Here is a 21513-nt window from a genome sequence, read left to right as displayed (position 1 = left end):
TGGATATATCATATAGGCGGTGATAGTACTGCAGACAGCAACACACAGCAGATCAAGCCTTTGATTATGTTTGCTTTCTACATGTGTGGATATGTGATAGAAAGACCACCAAAGGTTCCGACACATCTAGAGTACTGTTTCGAGACATTCACAGGCGATCATTGTACCATGTATGACGGATTGGCAGTATTCCGCTGTGCTCACTGCAAATGTATCTTCTGTTGGACCATTGTCTCATCGAACAATTGTACGTACAATGTAGACGAGCATGTACAAATGATGCAAAGGCTAATGCCTGTTGCCGGAATTTTCTTTTTGTGAAGCGAGTGGCCTAACTATATTAGACTTGTCTGGCTGTTCATGGCCAGTGTTGCCAACTTTGGAACTCGTTTTTCTTTTCGACTCTAGGTACGTCGGTTTCCTGCGGTCGGTTCAGTGCTTTCTTGTTTTGTTCATTCTAATATGCACAGCTCGTGATCAAATGTGGCGCATTATGGCCAACTTCGCCTTTTCCGTATTTTTCGTACTTCTGTTTATTGTGTTCTCTTTTGTTAGATTGTACCACTGATTATACACGCCATATCTTATGTTCTATATGACAGGTTGACACTGAATATTGCACTCACTTCATATAGTGCTCTTTGCAAAACATGTACTTTTCATTGCAATTGGCAACACTGTTAACCCCACTGTGGCCTTCATATGTTTCCTATTGTGGCAAGTCTCTTTCTATACATCACTTGTCAGCATTGTATTTTTCCGTGCCCCCTTTTTTGCGGAATTTGCACTTTTTCCCCCTTGTCCAACCTTGCTGTTTCCCGAACTTCCACCCCTTATATTTCTTGAACCTATTGCTATGGGCAGCTATTTTTTTGGGAATGAACATCTCTGTTACAGCTCTCTCAATTAGCGTAGGTCAAATCTTTTACTCCAACTATCATTTTCGGAAGGTTCCCTTGTAAGAAAAACGTATTGAATTGCAGCATTAAACAATGAAATAAAACTTTATCTCTGCAGGTCATAGAGCACAAACCTAGACTGAGAAATTTATCTTCAAACAGATGATCCCTTTTTATTTGCTGGTAATTCTTTCGCAATGTAACATCGAAATAAGGACATAAGTGAAATAGGAGTGCCATATTTGCTATACTTTACGTCATATATAACAAATCTTTATCTACGTATTTAATTACATTATAGGCAAAGGCTTAGAATGCCTATTTATGCCCCTCCAAAAAGTCTGACAATTTAATCTGCGAAACATATGTCAGTTTACCGACAGTTTTTTTTTTTTTTTTTTTTTTTTTTTTTTTTTTTTTACAAGGTTAAACCGGTCAAGGGGTACACCCTTTCTTCGGGATGGGCATGACGGGAAAGCTAAGGGATAGGTGAGAGAAGGTGAGGGCTAAGTGATTTTTTTTTTTAATTAATTTATTTATTTATTTATTTATTTATTTATTTCCAGTGCATTTTTATTTTGGGGCTTGCATTGATTCATGTAGTTGGGTTTTCATATTCTTTATTTCTTTCTTTATTTATTTATTCAGGACATCCATTTCAAGGCATCATTTAGGTATCTATTAGCGGCGAAAATTGAATCTAGGAATTCATCCACGGGATAATGAGATGATAGATGAATGCAGTGCAATTGGACAAGACAAACACAGGGATGATGGTTAGTAGAGACAAATGCAGGGTTATCTTCTGTTCTGTGGCAACTCAGAACTAATGAGCACAGATGAGCCTCTGGAACTACAATGATGAGTACTAGTGCAAAGATGGATAGATGTGCCGTGATAAATGGTCAGGGTGGTAGATGGCAAAATCTTGTTTAGTAGGATCGTTGTCATCAAGGGTATTGGAGTACATTGTGAGAAGATGTTGAAGAGGGGTATCAAGATATTGAGAGGGTGTGTCTAGCAGGATGTCTATACGAATGGCGTCAAGAATAAGGGGATTACCTGATTGAATGCCTTTGGTGATATATTTGGAGCGGGTTTGTTCGAGATGTTGAAGAATGGTAGGAAAAGTGATTCTCTCGTAGAGTAGTGCGGTAGGAGACGGAAGGCGAATGCGAAAAGCTAGTCGAAAAGCGTGGCGTTCAATGATTTCTAGTCGCTGATACAGTTGTGGTGGGGCAGATATCCATGCAGTATGTCCATGAGTGAGTGCCGGTCGGAGAAACGATTTGTATGTTGTAAGAACAGTTTGTGTATGGAGGCCCCATGAGGTACCTACTAAGCTTTTCAGTAAAGCTAGTCGTTTAGTGGCTTGAGTTTGGATCTTCTGCAAATGGGGCTTCCAAGTCAATTTACTATCGAAGATCACTCCGAGATATTTAACATGGGAAGTTGGTAATAGGGGAGTGCCTTCAACTGAAAGACGTAACAAGTTAGGATTTCGACGGATTTTGGAGGAACGTTTTTGAATAATGAGGGTTTGGGTTTTTGAGGCATTGACGGAGAGTTTCCATATGTCACACCAGTTGATAAAAGCATTTATGGCTGGTTGTAGAGTGCGATTAATATGTTGAATAGATTTGCCAAGAGTCAAAAATGCGGTATCGTCCGCATATTGAAATAAGTGAATATTCGCCGGTAGGGGTGGCATATCTGTTACGTAAAGTATGTACAGTAACGGGGAGAGAACAGAGCCTTGAGGTACTCCAGTGTGTAGGAATATAGGATGAGATATGGTAGAATTTATGAGGATATATGCGAGTCTATTGGCAAGGAAGGAATGTATAAGGCGGACATAGCTAGTGGGTAAATGAAATTTGTGAAGTTTATATAGCAACCCTTGATGCCATACTCTATCAAACGCTTTTTCTAGGTCGAACAGTAGAAGACAAGATGGGTGAGAAGAATTATAATGATTGGTGATGGTGTTACTGAGGCGAAGTAATTGGTCATTCAGACTAATGCCAGGGCGAAAGCCTGCTTGGTGAGTAGGAATGAGATTACGATCTGTGAGATGAGCATGGAGGCGTGTAACAAGAATTTTTTCAAAAATTTTACTAAGGCAAGAGGTCAGTTGGATGGGCCTATATGAGGAAACATCATGAATTGGTTTGTCGGGTTTAATGAAGAGAAGGACCTTGGAGACTTTCCAGTCCGGTGGATAGAAGCCTGTGCGTAATATGAAGGTGTAGATAGATGCTAGGAGCTGTAGAAGTACTGGGGGAGCCGCCTTGATGAGTTTATACGTGATAGAGTCAAAGCCCGGAGCTGTTGAGCGTTTTCGATGGAGGATAGCTTGGATATCTGCCGGAAGAATTTCAGAGGTTAGGTTGTTATCAGGTTCCAAAATATGTGTACAGTCAGGTTGGAGAAATCGGTTTTGTGGGTCACAAAATCGTGCTATGCGACGATAAATTGGTCTATTAACCAGTTGAGGTGGTGGAGTGAATATTTGCTGAAAATAAGTTGCGAAAGCATTTGCCTTCTCGAGATCGGTGTGAAGAGGATGGGTATTGAGCATGATAGGGTAAGTAGGTCGTTGGAATTTTCCAGTAAGTAATTTGAATTTTTGCCAATATTGAGTAGGATTGGATTTAATGGAAAGAGAATTACAGGCTCGCGTCCACTGTCGGCGCTTATAGGCAGAGAGATAATTAGAGACCATTCTGTTCCATTGGCGATGGAGGCGAAGGGCGTCAGGATTTCCAGTTCGTTGATAGTCCCTAAAGGCTTGTCGTGATGCAGTGATGATTTGACGATATTGAGGTGGTACAGGCGGTTTATGAGGGTAACGTATCTTAACAGGTATATGATCTTGAGCTGCTTGTAAGATTGTCTCTTGGATTTTGTCCGTAAGATGGTAAAGATCCTGTTCAGAAGTAGGAGCAGGTACGGAATGCAGTACTCTGGTAATATCTGATTGGTAAGCGTTCCAGTCAGCATGCTGATAGTCATAGTATTTGATAGGCTCATGCTGTCGTTTGGGTTGTATAGGTGAGGTGATATCGATCAAAATTGGAGCGTGATCACTGCCAAAAGGCGGGAGAACACGAATGTTTGCGATGTTGAGCGTGGTAGAGGTTATGATGACATCAGGGGTTGTATCGCTGATTGGTCTTGATGCAGAAGGAAGATCTTTGATTTCAGCTGTCAGGTGATTATGGACATATGTTATGAAGTGTGTACGTTCTCGATTCGACCGGCTATGGAAGTTGATATCTGACATAATGATATAATGGCGAAAGTGATTGTTGATGTAATGAAAGAAGTCATAGGGAATTGGATGTCCTGGACGAACATAGATAGTAGCTACTGTTATGGCTAGGGATTTAAAGTAGATTGTATTAAGATTATGTTCTGGTAGAGGCTGGAGGAGATTGTTGGGTAAAGTATGAGTGCGGACAGGAAGATGTCGGTAGCAGCCTATTGCTGTTCCGCCTTGCGCTCTGAGGACATTTCTGGCACAGTCATGACGAAATAGCTGATATCCAGGAATTTTGAATGGGGAACTGGGTGTAAGAAATGTTTCATTGAGCGCAAAGGCACATACTTGTTCTTCACGTAGGAGTTGTTCGAAAACGAGTTTGTGTTTTAAGACGGATCGAATATTTAAGAACAAGAAAGTGAAAACCATAAATCTAAGAGTCCAAGTCATGTTGAGGTTCAATTGGGTGGAAAGTGAAGTGTACGTGAGGTCCTGAGTAGGTGGCTTGAAGCTGGACTTTAAAAAGAGACTTGGCAGTGTTTGTGATTTGTAGTAGGATATGGTCTCTAAGAAAAGGATGAACATTTTGAAGAACGATGGTAGTAAATCGTATCATGTCTTCTATGGTGATTGGGTCTCTGATGGAGTTATTGGTAGGAGTTGATTCGTCGTTTGTACGGACAGAGACAGTTAGATTTGGTTTATCTGGTAGAGGTTGCGGTTTAGCCTTACATTTGTAGGAATAGGTAGCATGAGTTTCGGAGCAGGTATTGCATTTAGGAGCGGCTTGTAGATTGGGGCAAGATTTGGTATTGTGATTGCCAGTGCAGTATCCACAGATAGGAGTTTTGGTGCATTGAGCAGTGGTATGTTGATTGTATTCTTGGCAACGTGCACAACGTACTGATAAAGGAGCTGGAGTTTTAGAAGGTTCTACGCGATGTCTTTTACAATAGATGGAAGCACCGTAAAGAAGGAGGTCATCGATGGTATCTTTAGAATTGGTGAGCACTCGTACCATATAGGTAGGTCCATTTTGTCCGATGATTCGAATACATTTTGTGATTTCATGTCCTGCATAGCGTAGTTCGTCTTCGATTTCTGCGTCAGTGTAGTCTGGAGGTACACCTCGAATGACGACTGAGAGTTGTGGAGGTCGCCGAGGAATAGGCGGTTGTTTCTTGGAGGAAGGTGAGAGGCGTTGCATAGTAGCCTGTGGGCCAAAAATTTCAAAAGATGCCTTATTTCGAAGCTTTGTAATGAAGTTGACGTCCGGAGATTTGAGAATAATCCCATTCCGGGTGAAGATGATGTCAGCAATATCTGCTCTCGGCATATATTTTTGAAGTTGAAAATAGACAAGTTTTGGTGTCCTAAATTTAGTATCATATTTCGTAAGCAGGAAATTATGGATGGTAGGTTTGGTAGAAGCAGATCCGGATGGTCCAGGAGGAACATGTTCCAAGTCCATATCAGTTAGTTGGTCTGAAGTAGAAGCTTGGTGTGGCACCTGATAAGTGTAAACTGGAGATCTTGAGCGTGCTCGTTTTTCGGAACTTGTAGATTTGTCAGAAGATCCTGATAAGGTTCGTGTTTTGCGGGAGAGGTCGGTGAAATGAGGTTTTTCTTTAGGTTCAGGTTTTGAAGAAGGTGGTCGACACACTCCTGGTAGTTTATGCATGATGGAAACGAGAGAAGACAGTTATAATAGCAAAAACGGGGCACTCAAGGAGTGTTGCCCGTGTATTAAGATGAACAAACTGAGTGATCGAGGTGATCGTATGAAGTAGATGCGGAGAGGAAGCCCACTGTGGCTCTCACTTGAGGCAACAATACGTCCTCGCGGAGATGTCGGTCAGTGCGAGCACTGGCCCTCCACAAAAAGGTGAAGAGATGAGTATGTGATGATGGCCACGGGCTCCCACTTGAGTCAACAATACGGACTGCAAGGGGATGTCGATTGTCTATAATAGAACAATCCTCCCTAAGTGAACAAAAATGCTAGAAAATGCTCGCAGAGCGTTACTAATTCTTCCCAGACCTTGAATCGATAATCTATCGAATTCTGAGTCGAGTTCTTACCGACAGTAACTTTTTGCTTACTAGTCTTGAAGTTTCTAAAATAGAATTGCGTGTGTTTTGATGATCATTCATAATACACTAAGATGCTAACAGGAACTCCATACTAAGTATACATTCTAACGACGTTTATTACAATAAATAAAAGATTTACAAAATTGTTCAGTACACTTTAAGATTGTTAACAAATTTGGAAGCCATTTACAACATCAAACATGCTGCCATCTACTGTGAACCGTAACACTGATGGAAACCTGAAACAATAATTCTTCCTCTTCAATAGTAACATAGGCAGTGGCGAAGGGTGATAGTTTCAAGAGGGTAGGCCCAATGTTCTACTACTACTACTAATAATAATAACGATACTAATGATGATGATAAAAATAATAATAGTAAAATGAAACAGATTAGACATAAATATTTTACTACAGAAATACAAGAAGACGAATTCACATAAATTTAATGCAATTGTAGTTCATCGACAGCACTTATTCGATCCAGATCTCAATTTTCATAATGAAATTGACGTATGTGACTCATAGGTTACCTTAATTCCCCATAATGCAATTTAATTGTTTTAATTGGCGTGATCGAGCGGGGAAGATGGACTATCACATTATCTGCACTTCACGAGAAACATATGTTGTTTAGTCTACATGTACTGAAACAAACTCTGCTTGTAAAATTTTGTCTTTAATTATATTGTTCAAAACACATGACAAGCATTCAATCAATATATTTTGTGTCACTTAATTCCCCTTTAAAAACAGAATCAGACTTAAATATTTTTATACGCTGCTCTTTATTTCAACAACTACAAATATATATATATTGTACCAATGCATGCAGAACTCTCTTGCCCTCTGTTTGTTCTATTTTCAACACAGGCGTTAGTCTTCGTTCCTAAATAACATAATAATTTTCAAAAGACCACTGACATAGAAGGTTCTTTAATAGGAATTATATTACGTATATTCATATTCTCCACTTACTGACATTTTCTCTCATTCACTTTTGCAAATGTAAGAAAAAAATCACTCACAATATCTAAAAACACATGGGCCTTATGCAGAGTCGTTTTGACGCGTTATTAGTACCATACTAAAGAGTCTACTAACATATGTTTCCTGCAGTAGTCAGTCCTTTAGTATGACGCTAATCATACGTCAAAACGACTCTGCATAAGGCCCACACACTCTTCCTAATGAACTCAACGAGTCTGATTTCGTACAGGTTTGCGCCAACGCAACGGAATAAAGGGGCATTAGTTTGCGATAATAGGCGTAGCCCATTTAGAATTTCCTGTTCCAGTTTTTGCGTTGCGTTAGAGTCCGCAAAATTAAGCAAAGTTGGAACGGAATGGAGCCCACGTTATCTTACTCTTTATTTGTTTGATACATCGAATCGAAATCGAAGGTCTCGAAAGAGACTAGTAGGTAGAAACAAAAGTCGATAAGCGCTGAGGCCGGTCTCCTTCGCAGGTTATACGCTGGTGAAGAAAACGTAATTTCCAACACGTTCTCTCGCGGGATTTTCTGAGTACCTTGGCGGTAGTTCTTGCCGCTTGAGACACTGCTCGGTGAGCCTCCCAGCAGTAGTGCCAGCCACGATTTCTTTATCGAACTTTTTTTTCAACTTAGAAAATATCATGCATTCTGTGCAAGGAAAATGAATTAATTATAAATTATAATTTCTGAAAGTAAATGGGTAGGCCGGGCCTCAGGGCCTCTTACCACCCTTCGCCACTGAACATAGGTAATTGCTTTTAGATTGTCATGTCTTCTTCATGTTAATTATATGGTGGTTCCGCCTCCTGTAATTATCCAGAGCTTGTAAATAAATAAATCTCTCTCACCAAACGGCATATTTTCACAAGCAGTAGTCTGTTGTTTTCAACCTTAATCCATCTGAATGCTAAGGAATGTATTATTTTTGCAAACACAAAGTGCTTCCATTAAAATTATTTTTTTCTCGAAGAACTCGCAACAGTGGTTTCAAAGAAGGTCGTTGATAGTGATTAATATGGATTTCATTAATTGTTCGACGAATAATGCATTTCTCAAACTCACTCAATGAGATTTTGGTTTTTCGTTGTTCTCACTTCTTATTTGAAGTAAGAAAGCTCTTTCTCATAATTATGTTTATTTCTGGCTCAATCGTAACACGTTTTAGAGTACTTACTGTAACCACGGTAGCATCAGATACTCCACTTTACACTTCTTTTACGTTAATTGGATTTCAATTGTCAGCCTTTTAAACATTAACCAAAATCTCTCAGCTTTTCCTGGAAATCGTTTTCGTTCTTTTAAGTTTTCTGTCCTTTTTAACCTCTATTATGATTTTGGAAAAAGGAGCGCACAAAACAATTTAACGCAGCACAATACTAATACACAAAGAACACCATACTACACTCAATACAAGAACACTAAAGTGTTCGGCTTTTCATGTGTCTCTCAAAACGCCCCCGTGTGTGCTGTCATCAACAGACACTCCAGGAGAGTGGGTACCAATAGGATCATTTTACTTTACCACCGAAAGTGACAAATTTCCTTGTATGAGGGACAGAGGAATTGGCAAGTCTGTAGCCACGATTTCGTTAAGGCTAGGACATGATTCTGGTCCCTATAATGAATGGGTAACAATTATAGGTTGTGTTATATGATGTAATTTTTAATTACTTTAACTTGTTTTACGATCCTCATGCATTTGTTTAAAAAAATAAAAAAGTGCGCGAATAAGGAGATCTTTAACTCACCAAATGCACCTTTACATTTTATGAAATAAATAGACTATTTCTACTTTATTATACAGATCTTTCTAAAAGAAGATAAGAAAAGGGAAACTGCAGATTGATTGAAGGTCTGTTTTTGTTATTCTTTAACCCACTTGGTGCCAGAAAGAAAAACGTTTTTGAACTGGGTTGAAACTTCCTAGGCTTCGTCATTCGGATGTCTTGTTTCTTTGGAAAGGGAAATTTCGTTCCTGTCATTTACGATTCTGAGTCACGTGACTGATCTCATATGAGATCACTGGGACTTTGTGATTTAAAATATACATTTATTTTGAAGACTAGATAATATAATCTAACTTATAGTTGAAGGCAAAATTGAAAAGGAATGGGTATATAAGGTTTCATTTTGAAGTACATGTGAACTTAAACACATTAGTTCTGATACCGTGTGTTATTTTGTTAACATTACGAAGGATTATAATCGAAAAGGTTGTTACAAAAATAGTAGTTATTTTTGCACCATGCCGATTCCTTTTAACTGCACATGACAACACGTTTATACTTGTGTATGGAAGATATATTTAACTCAACACACAAAGTTACATTGCATTTGACACAGTGGCTTCTTAGTTATCCTGCACATCCTACCCTCTCACAACGTCGTTTTTTATTCTTTTGGTAGGTGATCCTTGCCATCAAATTGAATGTCACCTATAACAGTAGATCGTGAGTAGTTGAATTCAAAATTGAGCGATTTTGTGTTAGAAGACAAGTGTTTTCCTTCGGAAGACAACAAGTGTCATGAAATATCGTCCTGTTCTTGTATCCATTAGCCAACTACTGACAACCGCCATATCTTGTGATGCAATAACTAGAGGTAAATACCATTTCTTGCCGGGAACATGTACTGAATATTTGGCGCACAACCAACATTGAAGTTCAGCACCTCCCATTCCTTTGTTATAATTCTTTATAACATTTGTTGCTAATTGGAATTTTCTATTTTTCCTTCCCCAAAAAAGCTTGCTAGAAGAACTGTGGCAAAAGTTACAGAACTGTTATCATTCCACCTTTTAACCAAGATTTGGTATGTTTCGTTGAAACGACCATTGAAGAAGTTTCTGTTCATCTTAGTATCTTTCGCACTCAGCACTGGACATTGACGCACACGTTGCTCGCTTATCGTTCCTGACGCTCGAAATCCCATATCCTTTATGTCTTTTAGCACCTGAATACTTGTAAAAAAAATGTACTTTATCAGGTGGTAACATTTGAAACGTAAATACCACTACGTAAAATTTCAAAGCTATTGTCGCTGTTATAATCTGAAACAATCTACTTCCTTACAAACTTATTTCTGTGTCATTCCCAGTTTTAATTATTAAGTCTTAAATTTCCAAAAGTGTTCATTAATAGTACAGACGAAACGAGACAAGAAATAAGATTTTTTCACCTGGTCTCGATTCTCGAAGAATGTTCCAGAAGTCTCGTCTTGATTCTCAGGATTATTTTTCTCGTGTCCTGTCGTTGTGTTCTATAGTGTACAAACTTTGTGTCCTGATTTTCTTCTTTATTAAATCTAGGTGTTACCATTATCCTTCCACGTTACAAGGAGTCCACAAAGGGTTTGATAAAAACGCATAATTCACATTTATTACTGCCTGGGATGCAAATAACCACTCACCCTCCTGCCCGGGGCGAGTGGTTCATTGATACGGGCGAGTATTTAATACCACTATTATTTATTTCAAAGGTAAGTAAGTGTTTTCTATTGTGGGATGTGGCTTGTAGCTCTCCTCTTGGGCTAGTAAAATGTTATTGCCTATTATACGTTGATAAATGTTCTTCTTTGCCCATGTACAATCACATTATTAAATTATAATTCTTTCCATAATAAATCGTGTGAAATGAAAACAGTGTATGAAACGTAAATCGTGGATGAAGTAGTGTTGCCTACATAACTCGAGAAATTTCTAGCCTCGTCTCGAAAATGAGAATTTTCAAGCTTATCGTGTCGCCTCGAATTTGGAAGTATACTTCTTATCTCGCATCTCGTCTCGTTCTGGTTTCCGATTTTTTTTTCCTGATGAGCAACTGTATTGTTCTCGAAGGAACTTACAGAAAAAGAGTAAACATTGTCTCGCATAGCAACGAACCTGTTGTTTGGACATTATTTATCCTTCTAGAATGTTATTCCTGTTATTTCAATTTATTATGTACCTGCTATCATGACTTCATTCAAACAGCTGGTTTGAGTTCGAGAGATCATTACGTTCCATTCTTGAGACGATCCCATTATGAGTGGGCAGTAGTGAAGGCTTATAATTGATCAAGTAATCGCTGCTTCGATCCAATGTGAACTTTTTCAGTCTCCACTTTTTCTATTTGTTTCAGTTCTTGTCCTGTCAAATTCTTGCACCGATCTCTGTCATATTTCGAGTCGGAAAATCGTTGTTTCTATCTCATTTTCGCCACAAATTGAATGTGATTGTCCTACCATAGTGTCGGGTTCAAATTTTGGTCCCATCTTGATAAATACAAATTAAATTATGTAAAACACAAAGGCACAAAATAAGAAGTATAATCTCCATAATATGTAGCTTTTCTTAATACTTTCACTTTGTTCTCTACTGTAGTATTTTGGACTTAGTATACCCTTCATAACCAAATGGCTTCTTTTATGCTATTTGTGTACGTGTTTGCAGGTACGACCTCAAGAATAGTGTCGTACACAGAAATTCCTCAATGGGAGTTCAAGCTCCGAAATTTACAAAATTCGAGGTATTTGTATACATATCCTAGCGAGTAAATATATATTTTTGTATAAGATATTGCTAAAACAAAAGGTTAAAACCTGGAAACACTTTTAAATCACCATTATCCGTGATTATAAGAAACCTTGGATGAAAGTCCAAATCTAGGATCACAGTTTAAGCAGTAAATCGTCTGTCGTGTAGAGTCGGTGGCTTAAAGTGATTTTAAATTATAATCAATCAATAAATTAACTAGCCATAACCGAAAGCTAAACATTAGTACTACTAGATTATTTTTATCCTGAGAGCAAAGTGAACGATGTTATCTATGTGAACTGTACGATGTTAATGCTGTACGATGTTATCTATGTGAATCACTCTATAATACATATTTTACGTCTGAATTTTTTATTCAAAACAGTTACCGAGACCCTTTCTAGTCTAGTCTCATCTAAAAATTTCGAAATTCAGACCGAGATCTAGATGGATGTTTGTAAATGAAGACGAGACCGAAACTCAAGCCAAGACGGAGATCGAGACACAATTTGTAGTCGGGAAGAAGACCGAGATTGTGACATACACTTAGAATTCGTGAGGACACCAAAATAAACTTAGCCCAATCTGAAAACTTTTGGTCTCGTCTTGAACATTGTCCAAAAAATACAGAAATTACATTTAGTCAAAATTTGTTCAGTGTTATGTTACATATCAGGTGGGGAACAATTTATTTTTATTATCCATAGCCGTGAGTATATACGCACTACAAAAAGAAAGCAAATATCACCTTCTTTTACGCGGTATGTCAAAAGTGTTTAAAAACATAGTTTTGAGTTGATATTCAATTTATTTTATTGTCTTTCCTGTAATTTTAATTACGCAGAAAGCATGTTGCCAACACATTGCGAAACTTTCTAAAGAGCAACATCACAAGGTTTATATTCTTAACATTTCAACAATATTTTTCCCACGCAGTGCAGGACTTACCCAGAAAAATTCCTTAAAAGTTATTGTTGTTTACTAGAACCGTAGGTGTAAGTAAAGATACCAGATTCACAACCCTTTCCTGGGCAATTGGAAGTATAGCACCCGCCAAAGAAGATTATGCGTGCACTTACTTACTTTCTAACTATTTCATTCCATTTTAAGGCTTTATTATTGAAAGAATAGGAATTGAACTCGATTTTTTTATTTGTTAATTTTTACATTTGAGCATGTGTTGCGTAACATCTAAGTGTTATGGTTATATCATTTTTATGTAAAAAAAATATGCACACGAATCGGATAAAACTAAAAATAAAATCTTCAGATTGGGAAGTGTAGGAGCAGAAATTTTCGATTATGAAAAGGCAACATCTTGGGTGACGAAACAATCAAATTATACCAGAGAACTTGGTAGAGCTATTAACCAACATTTTACATTTAAAATGTGTAACTAAAGTGTACAGTATATTAATACAGTATTTCTGAAGCACGTTTATACTGTCATGAAAAGTGAACATTCTCTTTGTTTCTCTCTTTTAACTCTACGCGGACTGTAGTTGGAGATACAACTCTTTTGAATTACAGATTCTGTGTAGCAGAAATGCTCAGTACTACACAGTGTCACAACCTTATAGAAACTTACAGATTCCATTATTAGAATTTTATTATTATAATAAAACAATTGGGTGTGTCACTCTGTCATCGGTTTCAGTAAAGTGCTTTGTCGGCCAAAAAACTTTGGTAACCACTGCTTTAACCAATATTTCAAAATTATTTTCTTCGTTGTAGAATTTCAGAGGAACTTCACTTGAACCAATTAAACAGGAGCTATATAAGAACTAACAAAAATATTATTACTTAATTGCTAAATAGACTTTTCAACATCCATGTTTACCTTGTAATATCCTTAATATCCTCTTTAATTCAATAGTTGTTGTAGTTCGGAACAGATACGCGAAAGTAGAAGATATAGCTACGCTCTTCGTTTGGTTCAGGTACAAGAGCTTTATACTCGGTATTGACAAGAGCTTAAGTATAGTGCATTAACATAATGCGTCTGGTTTTCTGTGATGAACGCAAAAGTAAAAGAAGAATGTAAAGGATAATAAATTCAAAAATGCAAACTTTAAATTTCGGTTCGGATAATTACCTTGTTAGTGCTATTAATTTAATTATCTGGTATGTGGGACTAAATAACACTGGTTTAAGAGGAAATTAGAAGTTTGACACTCAATCATTTTCTCCCACAGTCTGTTTCTTCATGTTTCTTACATTGTAAGTATAAATTAAGAGACATTATATACTGGGTGCGGCAGCTATTTAGAACACAGTTATTATTATTATTATTATTATTATTATTATTATTATTATTATTATTATTATTATTATTATTATTATTATTATTATTAATGGTGTTTATTTTAATCTCCAACGTTTCCTGTATTATTATTTTTTCATCTTTCCTTCTGCCTTTACAGCTTCCGTCTCATCAAACATAATTCTATGTTCTTTTTTGATATAATGTCCCATCACAGCCGACTTCTGTATATAAACCTATTTATAGACTGTGACATAATTCTTCATCCTTTTTTGGATGATTCGCCAAGTCTATTCCATAAAACATCTTTTCCATTCTCAGATTTCAGAATAGTAACCTGTCTTTAACTTCCCTAGGTCCTAAGTATTTTATATCTTAAGGAGTGTAGCAATTATCACAGTTTAGAGGTAAGAAGCTTATATGCAAACAACTTTCAAGGACAGAGGAAGGAACTTCACAAGTTTTGGGTGGAAACGCCCTTATTGGTTATTGAAGATATAATAGCAAACTTCCAGGTTCACTCTCCATATTTATTGGGGAGATAAGGACGGGCTTCGAGAAACAAAAACCTTTCCCTAAGTTTATCCAAATTAGGGTTAATATGATCTCAAGGAGACAACGTTCTTATTTTTCTTGATACATTTCGAGTATACCTGTAAATTATAATAACAAAAAGGAGGAGTCAGCATTCGTAATCGTAATAGTATAATTGTTAATTACTATTCTACAAATGCTTATAAATATGATGGAAACACCTAGCCTGTGTAAACTCTTTCCAGAGTCGAGGACCTCATTCTGTAGTGGTTTGCGTGAACGCAACGTAAAATTTCCGTTTTAGATAGTGTCAATCGATACAGCAATTATAATTGTTTGTTGCATTATCTGCGCTGCATTGGAATTAGCAAATCTTGAGAATGGCAATGTGAAATGAGGCCCTTAATCTTTTTATTTTATTGTCCTTAAGATAGGAGACAAATATTGTCTACGTAGGCTTTTTCTAAATACAGAGAATCCTTACTCTCACAGTTCATTTTTTTCGAGACGCTTAAATTGCTCAGTATAAATTTCTCTTTTTATTGTTTTGAATAGGCTTCTCAAATTTCAAGACTAAAAATACCGGAAACTTTTTTTTTTTTGAATATTTACAGCATAATAATAGTCATGCACTTTCTGTTACTCAAACATAATTGAATAAAGATCAACACTCACCAAAGTGATAGAAAGTAGATTACTCTTATTAGTTAAAAACTGAAGATTAATAAATGCCGGATTTTTAGAATTTAAGTTAACTTTGGAAGGAAATCGGGAAAATTGGAGTTTGTAACAATTTTGGAGGATACAGATTATAGAATCCTTTATTATCCCGGATGAACAGGAACGTCTGGGATCCCTAGCTTTGAAACATTATCACTACATCAATATTTAAAATGGAGTGATATGAAGAAAGAGATCCGCATTTGATTACCATGACAATGAAACTTTCTTTTTAACCTTGTAGGTAAAGAGTCAATATTGATGCGCATTGAAAACCTGCATGTTGTTCTTCGCAGTAACACAGATAAAAATTCACACATTTTTAGAAGTACTTCTTGCGTGAATTTTGTGTTACCCGGCCACTGCAATTGTAAGTAAGATAGCACTGGACAAAAGTTTTGTCCCAAACTGCTGAATGAGTTCAGATAGCTATTTTCTATGTGGTTTGTGGAAAATGTCAAAAAAAATTGGAGGTATAGGACTCACTGTTGAAATTGAGAAGAATATTCTTGAGAAACGGAAATACAGCATAGTTCGAATAAGACTTACAAGTGGATAGTTGGAGTCATTGACAGAGACACACAGAAAATGTTTATGGTATTAGCTGAAAATAGTTATGTTGCAACTTTGGAGAATGCAATTTCCGACAATGTCTTCCTAGGTACTAAAATAAAAGAAATCTGATTGCTGGAGAAGGTATAGCTGACTGGCTGGTTTAGGATACCAACACGATACTGTTAACTATATTTCATTTTTCGTAATTAATAATAACAAGTCAACATATACCCAGAGTATAGAGGGACAATGGACTCGAGTAAAGCGTAAGAAAGAAGTACGAACTGGGAGAATTTGCATAATTATCACAGAATCGTTCCTTTTCCAAGTCCTCAACAAAACTGGAATGTAGGATAAGAATATACGTCACTGGATAAATGACATCCTAGCTCTGGACTGTGGCAGAAAAATGACTCCAATATTTCATATACAAAATCATTAGATCATTTTTCGAGAAAATTGATATGTATTATTTTCATCCTCCCGTAAATCACCTTAATTTTGAGGGTAGTAAGGAAATACGAACCTTCTACCTTGAAAATCTTTAAAAAAAATCTTAAGTGTAAAACTGGGTTTTGATTCGTTAGACGTGCGGCCTCTAGGAGACTGAACATATTTGCATTCGAACGGACAGACGGACATTCAAGGAATGTTTTTACGTGAAAGTGCGTAAAAAGTGTAAATCCGTAGAAATTTCAATTTCGATTTTTTTTTACAATTAAAGTACTTTCTTCTTTAATATCGTGGCTCCAAAGAAAAATAATTCAACACATGTTTCATTTTTTTTTTTTTTAGGAAACTTCGGATCCTAAGTGGGAAATAGGAATGATTTCTACCATATCCAAACTTCTCTTTCTACACAGTAAAAATGGTGGTGTTAATTAAACACAATGACTCAATGTTACTCTAGTGGTGTTACATTTTGTCACATTCATGGCATTATTTCAACTCCATCACACTTTGAAGTATGTTGTTAATATGGTAATAGTTAAATGAATCACCCTGACTTGATGAATTAACACAGTATTAACAATACATACTTATACCAAATTTCACACCCAAACCGAAATTAGGCTTATATCTGCAAACTGTGTGAGATATTGCAGAAATTCTCAAAGGTTCTTGTTCACCATATTCTGAGGTGTTCCTAAAAACACGTTAGCCCACGTTCTCTTTCAGTCTCTTCAAAATTGCGTATGACAACGCAACGCCAAGAAAGCGAAAAAGCTATTATATTTGCTATGCTGATTATCGGAAAATAAGACGCCGATTCAAAGTTGGCTTGCGTAATCGCAACGCATTTTTGCAATCAATTTCCGACAGACAACGTTAAATGCATTATTCTTCAAAATTTGTGTAATGACGTCAATCGTAAGATTATACGATCTTGAAGCTGAATTTATCATATTCAAGGTCTTCAATCCGAATTTTAGAACAAAATTTTTGAATAAAAATGGTATGTATTTGCTGATTTTTTTTTCAGAGAGCAAGCAAAATTGTACAAAATCACAAGCCTTCATTTGGAATTTGACTAACGTAAGTATGTTAATTCCACGCAAAATAAAAACGCAAACGGGACGTAAACGGAGAGAAAGATTAGCGAGACAATGTGATTGCAAAGGTTCGGGAGAACGGTATTTAATTGGCCTCGTTGTGTGTCGTAAATTGATAGCAAAGATGCGTTGTGATCATATAAGTCAATATTTAATCAGCATCTAGGAGACAAGTTTTGCGTTGCATCGACGCAAACCGCTAGGATATGACGCCCATGGTGTATATATACTTACATTATCACAATATTTCACATTTTGTACGCATTTGCGTCAACACAGTCGAGGTTCGAATTTTAGATTGCGATAATCAGCATAACAGTTCTAATTGCTTATTGCACTTTCTTGGGCTGCGTTGTGGACCTAAATTTTCAGAAGACTTGATACAAAATGATGCCCAATAACTCTCATTTTGTTTCCGTGTTCATTCACATAATGCTTTAACAATGCTTCTATATTATTTTGTCACCACTTAACACTATATCTTGTCAAATCAGTAACACAAGAACTGTGTTAATCATTTACACCGGCAACTTGGTGCTGAAACAACATGAACTAATGGTAGTCATGCTGGGACCATTACAACTTTTCTTTTTCTTTCTTCTTCTTCTTTTTTTGCTATGTGTATTAGGAAAGTGTCCAATGTGAGGATTAAGCCAGAGGTAGGCAGGAATTTATTTTGGGAGGGGTCCAAATTCAATACATGATAAGTCATATTAACATTTGTAAAATCGGTCCTAAATAAAACTAAATTTAAAGAAAAATCTGTGAAATTCCTTCCGGGAAAATGTTTTGCGATACATGTTTTCTTAAGCTCATTTTATCTGAAAGTACTTAAATTTTGCTCAACCAATTGTCATAGGTCATAGTACTACTATTTTATTACTTATTTAAATGCAGTTTAACGCCCCACGATTAAGTTCAGATGCTAATGGATACACTGACGATAGTAATGAACGAAATAGTGGAATGAATAAAGTAGGACGAAACTGAAGAAACCCGAGAAAACTCAGACACACGGTTTTCTTCTTATAAAGAACATCTGGTGAGAGCTCAGTTCGAACTAGAAATTTCGCGCATTAGAGGTTGGTTAGCATTTTTGTCATTCAAAAGGAAGGTCTCCAATTCGAACCTGGTAGGAGGCAATATTTAAGTTTTCGTCAATTGCATCGGACAAATGCCGTGACGTTTGGTAGTAATTTTAAATATACAAAGTTACTGTTCCTTTTTCTCTCTCTCTCTCTCTCTCTCTCTCTTGTTGTATATAAGTATTGTGTAAAAGACATATAGTACGATTTGAATTATCAAATAACATTTTCGGAAAAAGCATAATCCAGGTCGTAGGCAGGCTTGGAGATTTAGTCGGAAAGGCATCGTTTTGGGGCGGGCTTTAAATATATATATATATATATATATATATATATATATATATATATATATATATATATATATATATATATATTTGTTGTTGTTGAATAAGATTGAAAAGTGCACATTCGTGCTTTAAGAGTACAGAAAAGAACTACAAGTCATCCTGGGGGCGTGGTGGCTTAGTTTCTTCATTTCTCCATTTCATTCATTTCTCACAATCACTGCCTCTTTTAGCCTAACAGGCACAACCCTGGGACGTAGAACTCAAACATTTCGCTTAATTTCTTACAAGTCATCTTGGAACATCATTGTTATTAGATTTAATAATGCGACTATAGAATCTTTACAGTGTTAAACTAAAAATGGCAAATGTTTGTGCAGCACTGATTTGTTTACAACTTTTTACCTCACCACTCTCTCCGCTCACTCCATTCTTATCAGAAATTAACAATTTATACCGAAATTACGCAGGTGACAAATTTGCCCGCTTGATGTTGATTTGGTGGCAAATCGACTGGTGGTAAAATGTCCTACACCCGACTCATTCAGAGACGTTCAGGTCATGCTAATATAGATGTAGAAACCTGAAATTTGGATGAAAAAAACTACTTCTGTTAAGAGAGAAATGATTAAGAAAGAAATTTTATGAAATACGTATGGTAAGGGAGGTGAAACATTATATGTTTTACCCAGAATTGAATACGATATGAATCCCTGAAATTAAGGAGATGCGTATCTAAAGGTAAAAGGACTTTAAATATTTTCTATAAACGTATTCTCCCCGTGTGAAGAACGAATGTTTAAGCTAGTAAGTGTGTAAACACATAATACTGTAGTTTTACCAGATTACTTGGTGAAAGGAAATACACAAAATACGGAACTAAGCAATCATCTTTTCAAAAATAGATATATTCACAAGATCATTACAATATTATCACAAGATCAAGGCCCATGTCTCTTGGTACAAGCCGAGATTTTATTTTTTTCCGATGTAATTTTTTTAGGCACATTATTTCCTAACCCAACAAAAATGAATATACTTTCTTAATATGGTTTTAAGTTTCACGTTATCTTACTGAATTTTATATGTTGCCTATGATCTTCCCTTGAGGTTGGAACACGTTAGTCTTACCGCCTGGGGCAGGATCGGATAAAATCAGAGATGCTGCTTGGGAAAAATGGACGGAGCTGACACAAGCTGGAAGAAGCACATGATTGTTATGAAGAAAAAGAATAACCTCGTCCCCTTGAGATCATATTTACCCCCAAATTGTAATGGATTACATGTTCAGCCCTCTTGTGTTGTTCTACCAAAACTTTCAGATTTCCAGAATTAACATGGTAGTTCCACCTACGCACAGTTACTAGAGAAAATTCGATCAGATTTGCCACCTTGCTCTGTAAATGCTACACATAAATAGTATAACACACACACATGCACACACAAAACAAAAGTTCTGTCTACTGGACCCCAGAGTATGGATTCAATTTATTTTCTTACGCTGAATCCAAATATCGAAGCTCGAAAACAATCGATCGTGTCATTTTCTTTAATGGGCGAAAAACTTTAGCGCTTTTACATAGGGAGAATATACGTAACACAGCCGTACAGAAAAAAGAGTTCTGTGTAGTGGATCCCAGGGTATGGATTCGATGTATTTTGGTACATAGAATTGAAGCGGAACGTCCGCGAATTTTGGTACATAAGAAAGGACATACGTTTTTCGCTGACAAAAAAAAAAAAAAAAAAATGACATACTCAATCGTCCTGAGGTTTCGAAATTTGGATTCTGTGTACCAAAACACATACAATCCATATCCAGAGGTTCGTTGCACACAACTTTTACTTTTTGTGTGTGTGGCTGTGTAATTAAAGCGAGCGTTAGCAAAGTTTCTACTATTCCACTCGATTGACATTTACTGCTCGACGATAACTCACGTAAAACTTATTCAATCTTGATAAAACTTGGTATGAGCCTTCCCTCCACTCGCTGAAACATTTCTGTTGTTCGGAGTTGCAATCTACCAAATATAAGGAATTAAGGGGGGTAGGGATACATCCCATGTTGCAAGCTTACACATGTTTCTGCAACACAATTACTCAATATAAGCTGTTTGATTGTTCTGTAGTATGTTGTATATTATCTTTAAAGCCTCACGACTTTCACTCCTCATGAATCAGAAGTAGTAAAGAATGACGTTTGTGTATTCCTCCCCCGGATGTTTTAGACTTACAAAATAATTTTTATAAAGCTCATTCGGCTTTGATACAACAATATGATATATTGTATATTTTTGTAGAGTCTTTACGATAATTCTCATGTACTTAAGGTTAAAACCATTCAAGAATAGTTTGTGAATTTAGCCTCAAAATGTGATATGGATGGAAATAGCTGACTACGCAGCCAAAAACTAATGGTCGTGGAGAAAGAGAAATGCACACAACAGAACCCTATATTCCGGAGCCTAACCGAACAGAGATACTAGAAATTGCTGTTGAGAATTTAAACACACACACACGAGTTATTTTGCTGGAGGGGGAAAATTATGGAACGAGATACACCGTTCATTCCCGTTCTGCCTAAAGGCCCCCCAGGACTTTGTAGAAAATACTTTAAATGATCTTATCCTAAAGCAGAACGGGAATACCCTTTCAGCCTAATTCCCGTTTTGCCTAATCTTTGGAGAAGGGAAATTTTATGCGGGGAGGAATCTTTTAGAGAAATGCAGCATCGAAATACTTATAGCGTATTTTTA

This window comes from Thermobia domestica, chromosome 14, assembly GCF_964235325.1.
Source record: "Thermobia domestica chromosome 14, izTheDome1.hap1.1, whole genome shotgun sequence".
Classification (NCBI taxonomy): domain Eukaryota; kingdom Metazoa; phylum Arthropoda; class Insecta; order Zygentoma; family Lepismatidae; genus Thermobia; species Thermobia domestica.
Note: the sequence above shows the minus strand (reverse complement) of the source record.